Genomic DNA, 17,117 nt, shown 5'->3' with positions numbered 1-17,117 from the left:
GTGCAGCAATTAGGCTTCATAACCCAAGTGCTTAAATTCCTTTGGTCTGAAACACTGTCTGAATGAGGTGACTGAGGAACATGGAATAAAATTTGCTCAAGGTCCCACAGTAACTAAGTGATCTAGCCAGAAAGACAAAATTAAAAGATAAATAATGAAAAATAAATAAATAAAAGATACATAATGATTAAAGCAATGCTTAAAATTGCATGAGTTGCTAAACCTTTATTTGAGGGCTTTGCAAGAGTATTACTTTTCTGACTGTTATAAAAATAGTACCTAAGACTGGGTGGCTTATAAACAAGAGAATTTTTCACTTTTCTTGAGGCTGGAAGTCATGATCAGGAGCCAACACAATCAGGGTCTGGTGAGGACGCTCCCCCAGGTAGCAGATTGTTGACTTCTCCTTATATCCTTGTCTGTCACACAGATGACAGCAGTAAGAAGAAGCAGGCTCTTCTTGACTTTTATATGAGCACTAATCACATTCATGAGGGTCCCATCCTCATGACCTCATCAAATCCTAATTTGAGGGATGCCTGGGTGGCTCAGCGATTGAGTGTCTGCCTTTGGCCCAGGGCATGATCCTGGAGTCCCAGGATCAAGTCCCACGTCAGGCTCCCTGCATGGAACCTGCTTCTCCCTCTGCCTGTGTCTCTGCCTCTCTCTCTCTCTCTCTCTCTCTCTGTGTGTCTCTCATTAATAAATAAATAAAATCTTTAAAAATAAAATAAAGAAATCCTAATATGATGAGCTTGCTATAAACTCCACTTCTGAATTCTATCACATGGAAGGTAGGGTTTCAACATGAATTTCAAAGGACAAAACCATTCCTTCAAAAACAGTTCCTATTCTATACATTAAAAACAATATAAGAACATTAGGGGAAAGTAGTGATATTAATTATACCATTCTTGTAAAATTAGATCTAGCAAACATATAATTAATATGATTCAAATGTTAGGACTAGAACATTAATGCTTAGAGCACAAACTAAAAAACTATTGACTCATGTTTTCCTAAAAACATAACATGTTCATCACTTGGGCTATGGAGCTGGAATTGTATTTTCATAATTTTTTGGCTCTCTTAATGTTTTTTAGAAAACCAGAAAAAATCACTTGCAAGCATGGGAAAAATAATTTAATTACTAAAATTATTTTTATGCATATGGTTATTTATTTATTTAATATTTCTCACTTGGACTAGAAATAACTATAAAAAATTCTTGTGTTAAATATACAGCTGCATTTAATGCTTTCCAACCTATTTTCCTCATTCTTAATGTTTTATATTTATGCAAATATAATTAATACAATTAAATAAGCCAATGATACACAATAATTCTTAGTATTCTAAAATATTTATAGTTTTCATCAAATTAGTAATTATTTCTAATGGCTTTACTCTAGTAAGAAATATTCTAAATAGTAGGAGTTTTAAAAAGCTTGATACTCAAGGAAAAATATGTGTTCTGAGGAAATTAGGGTGGAAAAAGCAGATGAATAGAATTAGAAAAATTTTACATCTAAGATATCATATATAGCTTGTTCAAAAGCTGGTAACAGAGGGGTTTTACTATGAAATATATTCTCAGATTTTTTTTGTATATTCTCAGATTTTTAATTTACTACTTTTGAGAAAAACTTTACTAATAAATATCAGGGACAAATTACCCCCAAACTATTAGCTAATCATTTTCTTTTTCTCCTAGAAAAGAACATATTTATATTTAAGTTAAATAATGATAATTTCCTCAAGAATAAAATCAACATAGATTTTTTTTTAATTTTCAATTAATTTATTTTTTAAGTTGGCTCCACATCCATCACAAAGCTCAAAGTCATCACCCTGAGATCAAGAGTCACATGCTCTGCTGACTGAACCAGCCAGATGCCCCACACTACAGATATTTATAGTCACATGATCTACATATAAGTTATTTCCTTTTTATTTCAATGAGATATTACTAATATTTTATCATACATTTATATTTGCAAATTTTCTTAAATGGATCTTTTACATCACCTTATTATTAGTCATTACTTCCTGTAATATGTGAAATAACTTATTTATAGGATATCATGAACTTGTTAAGTATGGGAAACTTTGTATTTTAAAATTAAAAATATCCATAAATGTACATGCATGCAACCTATATTAATATTAAAATAATTTGGGACACCGGGTGGCTCAGCGGTTGGGCGTCTGACTTCAACTCAGGTTGTGATTCCAAGATCCAGGATCGAGTCCCACCTGCTGTTCCTTCAGCCTATGTCTCTGCCTCTCTCTTTCTCTGTGTGTCTCTCATGAATAAATAAGTAAATCTTTAAAAAAATATTAAAATAATTATAATGCTTATTTTTACACAATCTTACTTTTCTGAAACCTTACACATATGCATTTCATTCAACAAGGATTAAAATGCGTAATTTGTTTGTCCAGGACATTTAATACACAGTTTGTACACATAAAAAAGAAACTATATAAAAACTAATTATGTGATTTTTATATTGACTAATGTTAGTGTTTTAATTTCTTTTTTTCTTTTTTTTCTTTCTTTTTTTTTTTTTTTTTTTTTTTTAGTGCTTTAATATCAATGTAAGAGCACTTTGTTTTAATCAACTGCCTTGTCTTTATCTGTTCTGTTTCTTCTTGGATTCTAAGAGTTCAATCTTCTTCTCTTATGCCTTGGGAAGTACCTGAAGTGCTTCCTTCTTATCCAGTGTAAGCAACCCAGAATTTCCAACAGGACAATATTCAAACAGTTGAAATAAAACATACAGAATGCTTCATAGACTTTCTTACAAAATCAGCAATGACAACAAAAGAATGATGCGTATGATTTCCATGAATATAATAGAACTTAAAGTGTTAGTAAAAATCTTTTCACATGATTGCACTGAAATAAGGTATTTTTTGTTTGGTTGAGAGGAAAAAAAAAATACATTGGTTTTATTCACTGGCACTCATGCAGTTCATGTCCATGGAGGACTTTTACTCCTTACTTGATAGAGAATGAATGAGATTGTGTTATATTAATAAGAGAATGACAAGCCTCTCTTCCGCATATCTACTATTAAAACACTGTTCTCACCATTGAGTGATATAATTCAACAGACCTTGATATTTGCCTTTTCTAAATAAACTATCACATGTAATTCTATTATTTCTTAAATTATTAATGGATAATAGTTATAGAAATAATCAATTTCTTCCATTTGAATTAAATGTCATTGGTGTAACTCAAAGATTGGCTCTGTAAATACCCTAAGACTGCTAAGAGAGAAGGTGTGCTTACATTCATTCAATTTCTTTAATCTTAATACTGGTATGGGCAAAGAATGCACCATTTTTCAAGTCCATGTTAAGGCAAAGGTAAGAACTGAAAGAAGTTTTCTAATTCATTAGTTCATAAATTTTACACTCTGCATGAATTATTCATGTTTTCAACTTCTCATCCTGTTTTTCATGCTATTCAATGTTTTGTCTTTTTTTTTTTTTTTTTTTATCCGCTCTCTAAGGAGACCAAACTGAACAAACAGCATCATTGGAGCAGCCATGTTTAGTGGTTTGCTGTTTCTTTTTTTTTTTTTTTTTTTTTTTCATGACAGAAAGTCTAGCAAGAAACCTGAAGGCCAAATAAACAGATCAGGGTATTTCTGTACTTATTTATTTATTTTTTTTATCTTGCCAAAGTTCTGAGAATGGCAAGAGTGTATGTTATAGCTTCTGTTAATTCTTATCTTTTCCACAGATCCAACTATCTCTCAAATCTGAGTTTGGGGAGATTTCTCCCATCTTCTCTCCATATGGATGGGTTGAAATGACTTTTTGTCAGTCCAAACAAATAAATAAAATACTGACTAAATCGATAGTTAGGATAATAAAAATACACCGAGGAATTTTTCTCAAAGTCAATTTGTCATGTCAAAAGAACATATTTCTAAAGTATTATTTCAAATCCATGAGAGAAAACAACAGCAACTCTATCATTTTAAATGAAATCAAGAAATTCAGTATATTTTGATGAAGGGGATTCACTTACTATTATCTGTTTTGTTTACATATTCACCTTAATTGATCAGTACTTCTACCGTACTGTCTAATAAATAATTATTCATTATAGCCCTGATATAGAACTACTAAATCCATTCTTCCTTAAGGATGCACTGATCTCATAGCATACCAATGACATCATCAAAGGCCCTGCGCAAAATCAACGCATAATGTAGACCATGTTCAAAGACTGGGATGAACAACAACATGAGCTCAAATTAAGTGGCTTTCACTTCAATGTGTTATCAGAACAAACAATGAGAAATGTAAAGGATACAAGGTATTAAGGTAAAATCAAACAAGTGGTTTGATTCTCTTAAGTTCTCTTAGGAATGCACTGGTGTTTGATTTTCAGAGCAATGAAAACAGTGAGGAAGCTACCCCAATGATGATCTTAGAACCAGGAGACTGCTGCCTTTTATTACATTAAGGAGGAAGAGGTCATCCGAGTATTTAGGGGTTAAGTAATCACATCTAAACTAATTACTTGATGAGATGCAACAATGTATTTTTGTGTTTTCTAAAACTCTAATTTTTGTCCTCAGTATTTAATTGTTTTGTCAGATATGTAGCTAAATGACTACATTAGTGCTAGTAATAATATCCAGAAATTTAATGTTTCAATGATGAGGTGAGGACAAATCTTCTATGGCTTTTTTTTTTTTTTTTTTTTTTTTTTAGCAAGAAATTGTTACATCGCCATAAAGTTATAAAGTTTTTTGGGGGTAGGGGAGTTGGAATCAAACTTTACATCTTGTCATACTAAATATACGGTAATTTTTAAACAACTTTATTGGGATATAATGCACATACTATACACCTCAAACATTTAAATTATAGATTTAACTTTTTTAGTGTATTCATTGAGTTGTGAAACCGTCACCACAATCACTTTTAGAACATTTCTGTCTCTTCAAAAAGAAATCTTGCATCTGCCAGAAGTCACTCCTTAGGTCCCACCAAACACCCTAGGAAACTACTAATCTACTTTCTCTCTGAATGAGTTTACCTACTTCGGACATTTGAAATGAATGGGATCATAGAACATGTGGCCCTTTATGACTAGCTTCTCTTACACATAAATATGTATGTTTACACATGTACATGCATATATATGCTTACATATATATGTTCACAATTTTTATATATTCCTTGATGAATTGACCCATTAGAAATATATCAACGCTTTTTTATAATTATTGCTTTATGTGTTTTTTTCTTAAATCAGATAGCAGAAAAGTGTTACAAAAATACTTCTATATTGATTTATTTCCACCTTTGTAGTCATCTTAACAATGTTATTTATTCTGTTATGTGGTTCCCAGTTACTGTTCAGTGGCCTTTCATTTCAGCCTAAAAGTCTCTCTTCAGTATTTCCTGTGGGGAAGGTCTGCTAGAAACAATATATCTCAGTTGTTTGTTTGTCTGTTGTTTGTTTTTTAATAGATTCGTAGATACAGAATTCTTGCTTTCATTCTTTTTCTTGTAAACCTTTGAATGGCGTACTACTATATTCTGGCCTCCATTATATCTGATGAAAAGTTGGCTAGTAATATTAGATTTTTAAAATATTTTATTTATTCATTTGATACAGAGAGAGAGAGATGACATGGGTAGGGGGAGAGGCAGAGGGAGAGGGAGAAGCAGACTCCCCACTGAGCAGGGAGCCCAACTTGAGGCTCAATCCTAGGACCCTGAGATCATGACCTAGGACCCTGATCGATCATGACCTCAGTTAACCAACTGAGCCACCCAGGTGCCACCACCACCATGAAAGTAATATTGTTGAGGATGCCTGTGTGAGTTATGTCCTGGAACACACATTGTTTCAAAGTTTTACAAAATTAAATTTGGGCTTCTTGTTTTTTTGCCTCATTCCCTCCTGCTCTGGTGGCTGAGGGGTGGTGATTATAAAGACATCAGTGTGGGCGGCACCACCATGTCTGCCTGCTGGACAAAATGCCCACCACCACCACCTGGACCTGCTTCAGCAATGACTACGAACACTTCAAGTTGCCCAGCAAAGTTGCTTTCCCTCTGCTCTGCAGGTGTGTGAAGAACTCTTTCATGCAGAAATAGGCTGCAAAAATTATTAATACCAAGATGTTATCTTTAGAAGATTACCAGAAACTAGAATGTGAGGTCAGGATATTCTGACTTTTGAAACATCATGCACCTTCGTGGCAGTATTTCTGAAGTATTTCACGACCTCATGTTTGGCCTTGTTACTGGCAAAGAGCTCTTGGAAGAGGCTGTGGCCAGAAAGTACTACAGTGGAGCTGGTGCTAGCCATGGTTTACATCAAATTCTGGAAAGTATTCGCCATATCCATCAGCATGACATTGTCCACTATGATCTAAAGTCTGAGAACCCACTGCTAGCAAGTAGATACAAGAATGCCAACATGAAGCTGGCTGATTGTGGTCTAGACATTGTAGTTTTTTGTTTTGTTTTTGTTTTTGTTTTTGTTTTTCCCAGTTCTGGTATTTTTATTTTAGGAAACACATTGAATCAAAGAGGTTAGAGCTACTGCTTCCTTGTTCTGGGTGTTTCTATCCACCATTTCAAAAAACATACAGTCAAATCTATCTTCGTCCATTCTGTGAATGAAGTAATAACCAAACATGATCACTGGTTACTTCAAAAGAACCATTTAGGCAAAATCCAAAAATGTTAGTCCTGTTTCCACTTTATGCCCCCTTTGCTTGACTTGATATGTTATACTCTATTTCTTCTCCTATGTAGAGCCTTTCAGTAGCCATGAATCTGAAGAATTCCTTCTGCTGCCACCTACCAGTTTATCTCTCTGCTGCAAGCAGGCTGGGCTGTGCCTGAATCCAAACCACTGCATTTACCATTCATTATACAGCTGCATTATTGGGGGAAAGGGAGTTCAGAAGGGCACTGACCCTGAAAGTTCTCAATACTTCTCACTCATCATCAGGAAGGGGGAAGAAGGAAAGTTCTTTTCTTTAATTTGCATGTTTTTGGTTTTTTTTTGGCTCCTGAAAAGCATTTTGCATTGGCCTCACAGACATAGAAGGAGCCATCATCTTTCATCAATAGGTCAATGCCACACACATCCATCCCCAGGATATTAGACATCTGGATACCTAGCTGCTTTCCTTGCTCACTCAATGAGCACATCAGCCCCACACCACCTAGTGAGCAGTTGCTTTGCATCCTTCAATCTGTTGAACAACATAACATGGCGCCAACTACACGGCCTCCCACAACAATGAAACACACATCCCTGCTGTAAGAAGAACAGCAGGCTTGGTTTAATTTTGATGGCATCCTAGGTTATTTGTCCCTTGAGGCCTTGAGGAAAGATCCCTACGGAAAACCTGTGGTTAACCAGGCCTGTGGAGTCATCTTGTATATCCTTCTGTTGGGAAATTCTCCTTTCTTGGATGAAGATCAGCACAAGCTATATCAACAGATTCAGGCTGGAGCGTATGGTTTCTCATCACGAGAGCAGGACACAGTGACTCCTGTAGCAAGAACATGATTAACCAGAGCTGACCATAAAACCCCACAAAATGCGTCACACCTCAATAGGCTCTCAAGTAGCCATGGGGCTGCAAAAGATTCCCCAGTGGCCTCAATGATGCATCATCAAAAGACTGTAGAGTGTTTGTGCAAGTTCAATGTCCTGAAAAAACTGAAAAGTGTCATGCTCATGGCAATGCTTTTCTCTAGGAACTTTTCAGCTGACAAAAGCATAGAATGAGAAGTCAAATGGTGGTGTAAAGTACCAGAAACCACTGTATACAGTATACCAGAAACTGTATACAGTTTACGGATGGCCTCAAGAGCTCCATAGAAAGCTGCACCACCACCATGAAAGATGAGGACATCAGAGGGCACAAACAGGAGGTCATTAAGATCATTGAACAACAGATAGAGGTTGTTAACAATGGGGTCCTTGAGATCTACAGGAAGATTAGTGATTTAATCCTTACATTTTTTTGAGCCCCAAGCCCAGTATAGCCTCCCAGAGATGGACTTCCATAAGTCTTACTTGAAGAATCTCTTACCTCAAAGCAACAAGCCCATTCAAACTGCCTCTTGAACCCACACATCTACCTCATTTATGGATGCAGCTTGCAACCCTTACATCCACCTCACCTGTACCTCGATGTGCAGGGTCAGCCTCTCACCAGCCAATTGGGAGACCACAGTCTGGCAATGTTGGGATGGTACATGGCTCAGTGTCCTCTATCACCGCTACAGTGAGCTCAGGCACAGAGGCATTAGGAGATGCCAGCCAGCCAGAGATCACTGAGCCTTTGCAGCCAGTGCTTCTGGAGGACCTGAGTGACAGAGGCACAAACCATTTGAAGCTTAAAACCAATTACAAAGTAGTGGCAGTCAAGGCATGCTCTTGTATGCAACCCTCCCATCTGCCCTTTTTGTCTATATCTGTTCTACTGAGGTATTTTTTATAGTTAAGGGGGAAAAAAGGAAAAAATATTGTTTAAAATAATGGAATTCATATGGTAGTTATATTTTTAATTTTTTGAGGAACCTCCACCCTGATTTCCATAATGGCTGCATCAGTTTACATTCCTACCAACAGTGCACGAGGGTTCCCTTTTCTTCACATCCTCGCTAGGATTCATTATTTCATGTCTTTTGACAATAGCTATTCTGACAGATGTGAAGTGATATCTTAGTATGGTTTTGATGTGTATTTCCCTGATGATGAGTGATGTTGAGCATTTTTTCACGTGCCTTTTGGCTGTCTGTGTGTCTTCTTTGGAAAAATGTCTATTCTGATCTTCTTTGCCAATTTTAAATCAGATTGTCTTTTTTGTTGTTGTTGTTATTGAGTTGTATGAGTTCTTTATATGTTTTGATACCAACCCCTTATCAGATATGACTTACAAACATTTTCTCCCATTCAGGATAGCTTAGGAAATATAGTCAGTAATATTGCATTAATTTTGTATAGTGATAGATGGTAACTACACTTTTCATGGTAATTATTTTGTGAAGTATGTAAATGTCAAATCACTATGGTGTACACTTGAAACTGAATTGTTTGTCAGTTATACCTCAATTTTAAAGAGAGAGAGAAAAAATCCTGACCAAAAAAAAAAAAAAATTCAGTTAGGCTTGATCTGGGTCCAAGTAGACTCTTCTTAGATATATTTTTGCCTAGTTTTCTTTGTTAAAATTCTGACTGGTTAAAGTTTGGATTGTTGCTCTCATGGAGCTACCAGCGTCCTCTTAATTGCTTACCAACAAAATTTCCATTGTTTTCAATAGTGTCCTTATGGTTAAACTTCCCTGTGCTCTGTTCCAAATTGAGCCTCTTTCTTTGTTCTATTGCCTTCCCCTCCTCCTGTGTATCTTTTGTGTACCACTGCTGTGGAGTTGAGAAAAAGGTAGAGACAGTGGATGAATTCTCTTAGAATGATATTTTTTTTCTTTACAAACAAAGCTCTGTGCAGGGGCAGTAGCTCGTGATCTTCTCAGCATGCCTCTACTGGCATTAAACCTCTATCCTATTATAAAGTACCGATATTAGGTCCATTGTATGTGGAATATAGTTCCCCTCTGAGGAGTTGAAGATAGATGGGAGATGAAAGCTCCAGATCCCTCATTGTCTATTATCTGGAATAGAGCTCTTGCAGCATAGAGCTGGGGAGATAAAGATTTGCTGATGTCTTGCATCTCTTGGAGAGACTGTAGCCCTAGGCTGTGACCTGGAGGGAGAGAGCTCTGCAGTCTTGGCCATAGCCACCTGAGTAAGGATTCCATCATACTGAGCTGGCTAGGTTTGAAGAGCCAAGTGGCCTTAGTGGCCCAAGTTCCCACTCTCTTGATACTTTTACCAACATTTAGTAGAAGTTTTATTTTTTTTCAATAATTTTGTCTTCATTTGTTTATGTCCTTAGGACAATATTCAGGGGCATTAAATGCTTTTTTATTGCTGTTGTTTGTTATAATTTTTACCAGTGAAGTTTGTTTCTCTTGGGAAAAGGTCCTCTGCCGTTCCAGATGTCATTAAAGGCAGTTTCCTCCCCTCAAAAATAAACATACCACTAGGAGGAATATAAGTCTCATTACTATATTTGAATAGTTATGTATGAAATACGTTTTGGAAATGGACTGTTCTTTAAAATATAACATGATACTTTGGATGTATGAAATAATGAAATACATGTGAAGTCATTTAGCATAGGAGCTGGCATGTAGGTGGCTCTTTATAAATTACTCTTCTTGGGATGCCTGGGTGGCTTAGTGGTTGAGCATCTGCCTTTGGCTCAGGTGGTGATCCTGGGTTCCTGGGATCGAGTTCCGCATCAGGGTCCCCACAAGGAGCCTGCTTCTCCCTCAGCCTATGTTTCTGCCTCTCTCTCTCTCTCTCTCTCTCTCTCTCTGTCATGAATAAATAAATCAAATCTTTAAAATAAATAAATTTCTGAATATGTTTGGGGGTCGTTTTGTGATGATAATTAATCTAAAATCCATCTTGCTTTCAAGATCGCCTTGAAAGAGCTTTTTAAAGTTTTCTGTGCTGTCAAAAGAGAGCAGATGAGGATAAGAAAACTTTCTGGAGAATATAATGTCTCATATTTAATTTACAAAAGTGTGAACTATGTTTAGTTATATATACTTTTATGTCAATACTTATTTTTATGCTGATGTTCACATATGTATGTTTTTTCTTACATCTGTTATTTCTGCATGGAGAAATGCATCCAACTAGTACTTCTAATCCTTACTGAGCCCTCAAAGTCCTATGTAGGTGAACGCAATGAACCCATTAATATCACAAAAGTGCCAGTCTCCTCCTAGGTTCACCCCAACACTTGATTTAGCTTAATCAATTTTATTTTGCTCCTGACCTCTAGCATTGCCTGCAATTTTACTCTTTCATTTAGATTTGTGCACTGATTAAGGTTTTTTTTTGCCTTACCCTTGGAATGTATTAAGTATTAATTGAGATTTACCTTTTGGCTTTTCTCACTTTTACCTATTTATGAGATTTGATATTAATCCTGGTTTCTCCTCACAGGTCATGAGAGGAAGTGAAAATATTAATCACTTCAACTCCATGAGTCAAAGATCAGTTTACATATATTGAAAATTGTTACAAACCAAAACAAACTTTTAAAGAATATTTATTTTATTAGTTTAATGAATTATTTAAAACCGTTTGAATTAGACATAGACCTGAGAACTAAATTGGACTATTATTTTTATCTTTAAAAGCACTGTGGTCATTATAGAGAACCTCTCTCAGAGCTACTGAAGCTGGGGTAGAGATCAATAAAATAGGTGGAGTATAATCCTGAATTGAAGGAATTCTAATAAAAGAAAGAAACCTGAGTGAATGAATTAATGAACATTTGCATAAGTGAGAATCTTAAAATTAATAAAACATGCCAGATATTCTTAGTGACTAGAGGTAGTTTTTTCTTCAAAATTTCATTTAAATTTAAATTAGTTAACGTATAATGTAGTATTAGTTTCAGGAGTAGAACCTAGTGATTCATCACTTAACATATACTACCCAGTGCTCATCACAAGTGCCCTTCTTAATGCACAACACCCAGTTATCCTATCCCTGGCCCACCTCCCCTCCAATACTCCTCATTTTGTTCTCCATAGTTGAGCCTCTTATGATTTGCCTCCCTGTCTGTTTTTATCTTATTTTATTTTTCCATTCCTTCCCCTATGTTCATTAGTTTTATTTCTTAAATTCCACATATAAGTGAAACCATATGGTATATTTCCTTCTCTGACTGACTTATTTCACTTAGGATAACATTCACTAGTTCCATCCATGTCATTTAAAAATGGCAAGATTTCATTCTTTTTAATGCCTGAGTAATATTCCAGTGTGTGTGTGTGTTTGTATGTGTGTGTGTGTTTACACACACATAACACATCTTCTTTATTCATCAGCCAATGGACATTTGGGCTCTTTCCATACTGTGGCTATTGTTGATAATTGACTAGAGGTTTTTTTTTTTTTTTTTTTTTTTTTTTTTTTTTGGGAAGTAACACTGAAAGATCATTTATGAAAGACAAGTTCAATTCAGATTGTGGAAGGTTTGATCTCTCCTTTAATAAGTTAAAAAAAAAAACCCTCCACATGTGTTGCTATTGCTGTTACCTTGCTCTTCTCAGGAGTAGAGTACCTGACATATTAAGGAACTATCAATGAATATTATGAATTATTGATTAAAAAACAGAACAGAACCACAAGTTAGAGACTAGTTTCCATTTTCTAAGCGTGAGCCTATAAGGAGCTAAGCATGGGAAGTAACTGTGGGAATGGAAAGAAAGCAGCCAGATATGAGGAGAGTCATGAAGTCAGGACAAACAGGCCTTCAGAAGGGAGTGAGAAGCATCAAATATAAGCAATGCTTTGGAAAATAAGATTGAAAAAAGTTTTTGAAGTACAACCTGAAATCTGGCATTGTGATGCCCCCAGATATGGTTTTCTTTTTTAAAATTCCCCTGGCTATTCGGGGTCTTTTCTGATTCCACACAAATCTTAAAATAATTTGTTCTAACTCTCTGAAGAAAGTCCATGGTATTTTGATAGGGATTGCATTAAACGTGTATATTGCCCTGGGTAACATTGACATTTTCACAATATTAATTCTGCCAATCCATGAGCATGGAATATTTTTCCATCTCTTTGTGTCTTCCTCAATTTCTTTCAGAAGTGTTCTATAGTTTTGAGGGTATAGATCCTTTACATCTTTGGTGAGGTTTATTCCTAGGTATCTTATGCTTTTGGGTGCAATTGTAAATGGGATGGACTCCTTAATTTCTCTTTCTTCAGTCTCATTGTTAGTGTATAGAAATGCCACTGACTTCTGGGCATTGATTTTGTATCCTGCCACGCTACCGAATTGCTGTATGAGTTCTAGCAATCTTGGGGTGGAGACTTTTGGGTTTTCTATGTAGAGTATCATGTCATCGGCGAAGAGAGAGAGTTTGACTTCTTCTTTGCCAATTTGAATGCCTTTAATGTCTTTTTGTTGTCTGATTGCTGAGGCTAGGACTTCCAGTACTATGTTGAACAGCAGTGGTGAGAGTGGACATCCCTGTCTTGTTCCTGATCTTAGGGGAAAGGCTCCCAGTGCTTCCCCATTGAGAATGATATTTGCTGTGGGCTTTTCATAGATGGCTTTTAAGATGTCGAGGAATGTTCCCTCTATCCCTACACTCTGAAGAGTTTTAATCAGGAATGGATGCTGTATTTTGTCAAATGCTTTCTCTGCATCCAATGAGAGGATCATATGGTTCTTGGTTTTTCTCTTGCTGATATGATGAATCACATTGATTGTTTTACGGGTGTTGAACCAGCCTTGTGTCCCAGGGATAAATCCTACTTGGTCATGGTGAATAATTTTCTTAATGTACTGTTGGATCCTATTGGCCAGTATCTTGTTGAGAATTTTTGCATCCATGTTCATCAAAGATATTGGTCTGTAATTCTCCTTTTTGGCGGGGTCTTTGTCTGGCTTTGGAATTAAGGTGATGCTGGCTTCATAGAACGAATTTGGAAGTACTCCATCTCTTTCTATCTTTCCAAACAGCTTTAGGAGAATAGGTATGATTTCTTCTTTAAACGTTTGATAAAATTCTCCTGGGAAGCCATCTGGCCCTGGACTCTTGTGTCTTGGGAGGTTTTTGATGACTGCTTCAATTTCCTCCCTGGTTATTGGCCTGTTCAGGTTTTCTATTTCTTCCTGTTCCAGTTTTGGTAGTTTGTGGCTTTCCAGGAATGCGTCCATTTCTTCTAGATTGCCTAATTTATTGGCGTATAGCTGTTCATAATATGTTTTTAAAATCGTTTGTATTTCCTTGGTGTTGGTAGTGATCTCTCCTTTCTCATTCATGATTTCAGGTTGTACTACAAAGCTGTGGTCATCAAGACAGTGTGGTACTGGCACAAAAACAGACACATAGATCAGTGGAACAGAATAGAGAATCCAGAAGTGGACCCTGAACTTTATGGGCAACTAATATTCGATAAAGGAGGAAAGACTATCCATTGGAAGAAAGACAGTCTCTTCAATAAATGGTGCTGGGAAAATTGGACATCCACATGCAGAAGAATGAAACTAGACCACTCTCTTTCACCATACACAAAGATAAACTCAAAATGGATGAAAGATCTAAATGTGAGACAAGATTCCATCAAAATCCTAGAGAAGAACACAGGCAACACCCTTTTTGAACTCGGCCATAGTAACTTCTTGCAAGATACATCCACGAAGGCAAAAGAAACAAAAGCAAAAATGAACTATTGGGACTTCATCAAGATAAGAAGCTTTTGCACAGCAAAGGATACAGTCAACAAAACTCAAAGACAACCTACAGAATGGGAGAATATATTTGCAAATGACATATCAGATAAAGGGCTAGTTTCCAAGATCTATAAAGAACTTATTAAACTCAACACCAAAGAAACAAACAATCCAATCATGAAATGGGCAAAAGACATGAACAGAAATCTCACAGAGGAAGACATAGACATGGCCAACATGCATATGAGAAAATGCTCTGCATCACTTGCCATCAGGGAAATACAAATCAAAACTACAATGAGATACCACCTCACACCAGTGAGAATGGGGAAAATTAACAAGGCAGGAAACAACAAATGTTGGAGAGGATGCGGAGAAAAGGGAACCCTCTTACACTGTTGGTGGGAATGTGAACTGGTGCAGCCACTCTGGAAAACTGTGTGGAGGTTCCTCAAACAGTTAAAAATAGACCTGCCCTACGACCCAGCAATTGCACTGTTGGGGATTTACCCCAAAGATACAAATGCAATGAAACGCCGGGACACCTGCACCCCGATGTTTCTAGCAGCAATGGCCACTATAGCCAAACTGTGGAAGGAGCCTCGGTGTCCAACGAAAGATGAATGGATAAAGAAGATGTGGTTTATGTATACAATGGAATATTACTCAGCTATTAGAAATGACAAATACCCACCATTTGCTTCAACGTGGATGGAACTGGAGGGTATTATGCTGAGTGAAGTAAGTCAGTCGGAGAAGGACAAACATTATATGTTCTCATTCATTTGGGGAATATAAATAATAGTGAAAGGGAAAATAAGGGAAGGGAGAAGAAATGTGTGGGAAATATCAGAAAGGGAGACAGAACGTAAAGACTGCTAACTCTGGGAAACGAACTAGGGGTGGTAGAAGGGGAGGAGGGCGGGGGGTGGGAGTGAATGGGTGACGGGCACTGGGTGTTATTCTGTATGTTAGTAAATTGAACACCAATAAAAAAAAATATAGGAAAAAAAAAAAAAAAGAAAAAAGTGTTTGATCATGAGATTTTAGATCTATGCGTATTATGCACAACAGGTCATACTCTGTACTATAAAAGACCTAAAATCTAAAGTAATAAACAGAGAATGTGGTCTATTATATCCAGAGATAATAAAACTTCATAGCCTCAAGTGTGTGCTGTGAAATTTCCTTTATAAAACATTAATTATACGAATGTGCCACATTAAACAGTTCTTGGAAAGAATTCCTATGTTCCACTCAGAAAGCTGGATTGATTTTGTTCTATTCATGAACAGTGCAAATTTAGTTAAAATATTGCTTTTCAAGGATTTTACTTTCATGTGTAAGGGATTATTTAATATTGGCTATCAATTCAGGTAACAATTATTTCCAATGGGCAATCTGTTCTTAAGATATATGGAACCGATTAGAAAATCCCTGTAGGTTGAATATTTAATTATAAACAGGCTAATTAACTTAATTTCTTCTAATACTAGAGTCTGAAATTTTGCAGAAGTCAGAAAGATACACTTTCCCATTCAAGACACATGATTTATCAAAATTACTCAGTGTGGAAAAAATACTATAATTCTCCATATTCTGGAAGTTTATTCATTTGGCAAAATGTAATACAGTTCTTGTGATTTATGACTTGAAATTTATTAATTTTCATTACTAGAACTAATTATGGCCATTTCTACTTACTATTTCCCTCATTAGGAAGCTCCAGTGCATGTCATCAGTCAATTAATGACTCATTGCTTTATCTTATCTGGTGTTATATTAACTTCATGAATAGGGAAGGATTTAAGTATTTTGACAATTTTGATTACTACTGTTTGTAAGGGAAAAGCAACCAGAATTGTAATAAGGTGATCTGTATCACATCCAGGTTTTCTCAAGCCTGAAGCATACATTTTGGAGGTATTTTTTAAGGGTATAAAGTTTTCAATTTATTTACAAGCATATAAATAAAAATAAAAAAAAAATAAATAAATAAATAAATAAATAAAAATCAGGGAGTGAGAGGTCACTCACAAAAAGTATGCATTATGATAAATCTGCTTTTAAAGAAGACAGTTGTCGCTATGATATTTAAAAGGTGAGATAAATCAATTTCAGTGAATTTCACATTTTCTAATGTGACATACTAGGAAAAGTAGATGAACTAATGACCTCTTTTTTATTGTCTTACTAAAGCCTGTGGCTAGAGAGTGGTATATCTCTGTTCTTTAATTTTGTATTTCCAAGTTAGCTTACAGAATGTTTACCAAAAATTAAAGCTTTTCATCCTTAATACCTTGAGGATAATGTTGTAGCTAATAATACACCAATGGCATGTTAATATGTATTCTGGAAGGAAGAGAAAATCCATGACAAATATAAAAGCAGATATCATCATTATTGGGGAACTATCTGTAACGTGTGCACTTGACAAAAGGCAAATATTAAAAACATATAAAGAATTCCTACAAAGCAACAATAAAAAAGACACATACCAGTGGAAAAAATGAACAAACAATATGAAAAGTTCACAAAACAAGTAACCAAAAAAGCCAGTATATCCAAATGATAGCAACTTTATGAATTATCAGAGAAAGGCAATCTGAACCACAGTGTTCCATGACTACACCATCACCAGAATAATGAATAGACAAGATAAGATAGACAAGATTAACTTTTTTCTGGTATGTAGGATAGCCAGAGCTACCATACACTGCTTTTGAGCGAGAATATATACATCTTTTATACTATCTACTAAAGCTCAATGAG

General features: G+C 35.8%; 1 pseudogene; it reads left to right on the top strand.

Annotated features, from left to right (window-relative positions):
* Positions 1 to 6,018: 6,018 nt before the first annotated feature.
* LOC140626767 (calcium/calmodulin-dependent protein kinase type II subunit gamma pseudogene) lies at positions 6,019 to 8,347 on the top strand (annotated as a pseudogene).
* Positions 8,348 to 17,117: the final 8,770 nt, after the last annotated feature.

The sequence above is a fragment of the Canis lupus genome, chromosome 38, assembly GCF_048164855.1.
Source record: "Canis lupus baileyi chromosome 38, mCanLup2.hap1, whole genome shotgun sequence".
Taxonomy (NCBI): domain Eukaryota; kingdom Metazoa; phylum Chordata; class Mammalia; order Carnivora; family Canidae; genus Canis; species Canis lupus.
The sequence above is the reverse complement of the archived record's forward strand: the minus strand, read 5'-3'. Positions and strand labels throughout refer to the sequence as shown.